Below are 6303 nucleotides of genomic sequence, written 5' to 3'. Positions count from 1 at the left end.
GACAATTTATTGTGCGCTAAAAAGCAATATTATTATTAATTTAGAAAGCATCTGGCTAATTTGAAAGTCTAAAATTTAATTCTAAGAGAATTTTTCAAAGTTAATTTCTTTAATATTTGCAAGGACGTCTGTTCTTTTTCTTATTATACACTTCTCTCTATCGTGATCCCAATTTTATCTTTTTTATCTTGAAAAAAAAAGTAGTAATAGCTGCAACTGTAACCCATACTTACCAATAAGTTTAGAGCTTTTACTTACTTCTAAGCTTGTATAATTTCCTTTCATTTTCTTAATTTAATGTACAGATCTTTACACTTTCTACTACCTTCTTGCTTTCTCTCTCTCTTCTCAATTTTTCATTAAAAGTTCACTCTTTTACCTTCTCGTACACGTTGCTCTTCATCTTCTATGGGATCATTCTCAAGTAATAAGATTTAGTTAATAGAGAGTTAGATACTTTAGAAGTGCATTAGAAAAAAGGATTTTAAAGTGAATAAAAAAATCCGTCACTTAAACCCGAAAAAGTATATTAGTTTAAGCTCACTTACATCACTTAAATCGTTACTAATTACAGTATTTGAAAGTGATGCTGAAGAGTAATAATGTAATAAAGTGAAATTTATGTCTTACGAATGAATATTTTAAGATCAATTCATGATTTTAAGTTAGTAAATATCTTAAAAGACGGCAAATATACCCTTTTTTCGTTTTAAAATAAATAAATTTAAATAATGTTTATTTTTAAAAAAAACAATTGATTAGTACTTAATTTTTCCGCTAGATGGCAATATAGCGCTGCTACCTATAATGCTATTTATTAATATTTTATTATATTTTTATTTTCTAATCGATTTTTATTTTATTATCCATAGCTTAAATTTTTAAAATTGAAAATTTGAATTAAAAATTGAATCTAATAATTTGAAAAGGAATTAGATTATTTATACCAAATTTTTAAGGCTTAAATTATTTACATAATTTAAAAGATAATATGAAAAATGTTTTTTTTTACCGATAAGCTTCCCAAGCTCTTAAGTTGGAAGATTACTTTCTATGTATTGGTACGTCAGATGGGGGTTCGCGATCTACCAGTTGAAAAGAGAAGATTTATACTAACCTGTACGATCTTTTCCACGAAATTTTGACTTATTCACCAAGACGAGGAAGTAATTCGAGAAATTACATACATTATTTTGTAGTAAATATTGATAAAAAGATGAATTTTCAGTTTAATTTCAACACTGTCTCTATAATTTTATATATGCTCAAGTAACCAATAATTTTTGGAAAATATGCTTCCAAACATCATTTTTTCAGAGCGTAGAATTAGTTGAAAGAGTCGAAATCAATAATAATAATAAAAAAAAAGAGAGTAAAAATATCGAGAGTGGTTGTATAATTTATTTAATAACGTCTCCGGCAAGTCTTTGATCTTTCTTCGTATATAAAGTTTTATGTAGTAAAAAACAAAATTAAAAACCTAAAGTAGTAAATTAATCTCTCTTATATCCGAGACCGACATCAAGAAAGATGCTGCTGTAAGGAGAATCGATGAAAATCTTTCTCGACACGATAATTGCAAGATAATTGACACCATTGAAACTTTAATGATGCTTTTTAGATATTGCAGATTGCTCAAGATGATAATTTAAATGGTGAGAATTAAACTATTTTTACATCATTTCTATTCCCTAAACGTTTAGTCGCATCTAAGTATTTTGCTTAGGGGCAAAGTGTAAAGATGTAGTTAAAACCCTGGGGATAGAAGTTGGATGAAAAATTCCCCAGTGTTTATGTGCATTTGGAAAATTCGAGGGAGGAAGATTCTAACGGAGATTTACAATCTAAAAAAAAAAAAAACTGAGTTTACAGCAACATCTTTAGCGAAGTGTTAAGTTACATCTAAAGAATTTGAATAGAGGAAGAAGATGGTGATGCTAAATGAATTGCTTAGATGTATCCAAAAGCTCTTCAGAGGGAAGGATTATAAGAAGATTCTGTCTTTACACGTTAAAACTCTGAGGAATGAAGCTTCATAAAACATTCTTGAGTTAAGTTTCATGCAAGCAATCATCTAAGTGATAATTCTTGAATATGCAAGCGCTTGCAGAGTGGAAGAAGAAGAAGATTTTTGATTATATCTAATAATCTAGACAAGAATTGATGCGAGGTATTAGATATATCTGAAAAATCTAGGAGAGAATTTAGAGGAAGATCTTAAATGAGATCTGTTAAGTTGTGTTTAAGCATTAAGAAAAAAAAAAAAAAAATAGCGTCAAGAAAGATCTTAAGCGAATTGCTTAAATATATCAAAAAAGAAAAGAAAAAGGACTTAAAGAAGGATCATAAGCGCTTACTTTTAATTATTTAGATGAATCTTTACATGTAAAAGTCTTAGAAGAAACAGAACAAAAATGCAATTAAAAACTTGTAGAAGAAATTATGTTAAATACGTCATAAGTGCCGCTCTTCAATGTAAATAGTAAGAGAAAGTAGTGTAATTTAAGTACCTCTTTCTTTAAAATTTCAACATACAATACAATTTGTCCATTAACTGTATTAAACATAAAATATAGAGACAATTTATTGTGCGCTAAAAAGCACGAGAGTGTAGCGAGTTTACAGTTTTATCTTCTCACCTTAAATATTTTACAAAAGTCTTATTTTTACGAGCTTTAAACTTAGCACATTCTATTGAACTTATGTATGGCATAGGTTATGTTTGCGCTCCATTAAACTTAAAACACCAAGCGCAGCTGTTTCTGCATTCTATTAAGTTTACGGTAAACAACTAAGCCCAATTTGTCACTTCACACTATTCAGCTTTGAGTAAACACGAATCGCAATTTGTCTTTGCACCTTATTAAGCTCATACCTGAGCTCATATACAGTACCTCTATGCTTTAAATCTATATGACTCCATGCCATTCCTGTAATTTTATATACACAACCCGTCTACCTACCTATAACATAGTAGCTCAATTTATGTTAACTTTATATAACTACTCAATAATACATTTAAGGTTAAAATACGAATACTTTATTTTTTTTAAAGCATAGATTCAATTCTGAATAACCTGTCTACATCGTGTTTTATATTACATGATTAATTACCACGCGTGAGTCGCGTCGCGAATATATTAGCAATTTTAACGTTAATACCTTTTTTAAGTTATGGTTTATTAATAGGAAAATAATTAACGATAAAATTACCTGACTTTAACGGATATAAAGTAAATGGACAAAGAACTAAGGTAATGTCGCGCGCCGGTAACGCGACCGACGCGCGCGACCGTATATATGTAGGCCTATACATAAGTTATAAGACATAATTCAAAATGAATATATTTAAATTAAACACAGAAAGAAGTGTTTTATTTTATTTCTAAACATACCGAAAAATATATTAAAAACTAAAAAGAAAAAAGTAAATATATACATTTTAAAACAGTAAATTTATTAATATTAAATTCAGAGTTTGAATGTGGAAGGAACATGGCTGTGAAAACACGATTCGGAATTCGAATCGTATCACGTGACACACCTTTAATGCCTTGTTTATCATTTATTAGGTGATTTTAAAGTAAAACATTGACATTTATGAGTTTACATTTCCTCAAAAATTCGAATATTCTTCAAGTTTTTGACATTCAAAAAAATATTATTTTAGATTTTTTTTATTTTTTATTTTGAAATCCCATATCTTCTTTGAAATATCATCCAAGAAAATTTGTAATTCTAACTCTAGAAAGAGTAATAGAAACAAGGAAATGTTCTATAAATGTTTGATATTTTTTTTCTTTTTAGAATTTTCTGACATTAACTATAAACAATATTAATATTATTCAAAAGTTATCAGGAAGAAAAATATATTTTTTTCTATGTTAAATTTATTGCTTTCGATATATTTTCTCAACAACTCGGTGTTATGTTCATCCCTTCTAAAAAATTCAATATAAATTTATTTATGTCTTCTTTTATGAAACAATCAAAATATATAAAATCTACAACGATTTTAGTTTCTTTTTTGACAATTTTATTGAATTCTTTCTTGATTTTAGATGTTACAGAGTAAATTTTCTAGCAACATCACAAGCATCAATTGAGAGGAACACTTCCATGACTCATTTTTTTACGTTTTTTTCGTGTTAAAGCATCAAAATCTATAAAATCTTTTTGTTATTTTAACGTATTATCTTATAATATATATCTAGTAAAGGTTTATATTTAATTAATTTCTTTATTAAATATATAAAATACTTCGTATCATTCGCTTTTCTAACGTGTGAGATTATATAAAATTCGTGATTATTTTATAAAATAACATAAATATACAAAATATATAACGATTTTATTAAATTATTTTTCCGTTTTCTTTTTTTTTTAAATGACACAGAATAAATTTTCTGACATCATCCGCAGCATCACTTGAAAGAATCGCATCATTTTACGGTTCATTTTTTTAAGTTTCTTCGTGTTAAAACGTTAAAAGATTGTAAAGTGTTTTTCTTGTATTACAAGAGGACACATTAAATCATTTAAAAAAGGCTACTACTTGAGAGAAATATCATTAATTTCTTTATTAAACAATAATGTACTTTGCATCATATCCACCTCTTTAATGTGCGACTTTATACAAATAAAATCAATCAAATTAAAAAAAGTAGAGTTTTTTTACACGATAAAATTAAGAAAAATGGATGTTTTTTTTACATTACAAATTATTAGTGATTATTAAGATCGCATCAATAAGTTAAAGAAGAAAATAATAATAAATGAGTAATCATTATCACGTGTTCTGCTCTTCCTCATCTTTTTTTTTAGCATCCTTTCAATTCATTTTTCTATAACTAGACACGATTTATTTATTTTAAAATATATATATGTTTTTTTTTTTAAATTTGAACGTTTTTTAGATGTTAAATTTTTAAAGATCGTGATTAGTTAGTAATTAATTCTCAAGGAAGGGACATAGAATTTAATTTAAAGCCGGGATGATTAATGTGTACTGATCATTTTGACAATGCATTAATCTAAGTTAGACTATGATAATGAGTATCCAACAATGGATTATTCATATTTGTAGAGATTCTAGTTTTACAGGTTATACTCAATTATATCGTGATAACGTTATCAATTTAGTTTTATACGTGACGAAGTCCCTCTCTTTATCATTTATTTTTCGAGTGATCGAAGAGGATCAACTCTAATAAAAAGCTTCACTCGTAAATTACTTCCAATTATATATATATAAAAAAATAGAGTAGGATGCTTTAAAAAATGTCAAAACTTCAAAAAAAATCAGTTCCAAAAACCCTCTAAAAGGAAAGATGCCAATTATAAGAACTAGATTGAGGACTTGCTTGGTAAGTTATGTATCGACTTTAGGATCTTTATAAAGAATCGAGAGCATCTCGAAGGGGATGTTCGAAGCTTCTTAGAGAGATTTAGAATCTCCTCTCTTCACCAAAGAGGACTTACATATTGTGATAACGTATTCTTAACCTCTAGAGGTATTACATAAATATTTCGTGTTGCCATTTTCGTGCTAATAAATTCATTCGAGCATTTTCACGAAAAGATTTCGAAAAATATTCATTTTTAAAAATCCCAATTTTAGTTTACTTTTTTTAAAATAATTGTTTAAAAATCACTAAAAGAACCCAAAAGAATTACTCGAAGGTGCGAGAGATTCTTTACCAAAAAATGCAAAATTTTCTAATTAAGGAAGTAGAGAATAGAATCTTCCTTCATTTTAAAACACCCAAATTAAAACAAAGATTAAACTCTTTGAAAATTATAAAAGTTAATATATATTCTTCTCTCGTGTGGCCATATTAGCAATTTAAATAATACCTCTATACAGGATTTTTTAGAATCATGTTGCAAAATTTCTAAGCGGGCGTATCAATCATGTAACGTGTGACATTTATATAGTTTAATGCTTAATTTGGCACTGGTCACGTGACCGCCCGATGGTCCAAGCATTGTAATAAGAACTCAAAAGACATTTTATGATCGATAAATCTAACAGAATGTAAATAAGTCGAGGATTTTGCTAGAAGAAAAGGAGCGAAACACATGTCAAGTTTCGAAAATTTAGCAATTTTTGGAACGATCGGAGGATGGAGAGGAGGATGGAAAGAGACCAAATTTCATTATATTTTAGTAGTAAATATTACTAGAAAATGATGAGTAACAAATAACATCGTTTCTCAGCTTGTTATTTAATGAAAGAGGAAGAAAAGCCTTTTGGCAATTGTTTATTTTGACTGTCTCTTAAACAGAAAATGCAATTACTGT

The sequence above is a fragment of the Centruroides sculpturatus genome, unplaced genomic scaffold (genome assembly GCF_000671375.1).
Source record: "Centruroides sculpturatus isolate CEXI.00-Female unplaced genomic scaffold, Cexi_2.0 scaffold1614, whole genome shotgun sequence".
NCBI classification, from domain to species: domain Eukaryota; kingdom Metazoa; phylum Arthropoda; class Arachnida; order Scorpiones; family Buthidae; genus Centruroides; species Centruroides sculpturatus.
The sequence above is the reverse complement of the archived record's forward strand: the minus strand, read 5'-3'. Positions refer to the sequence as shown.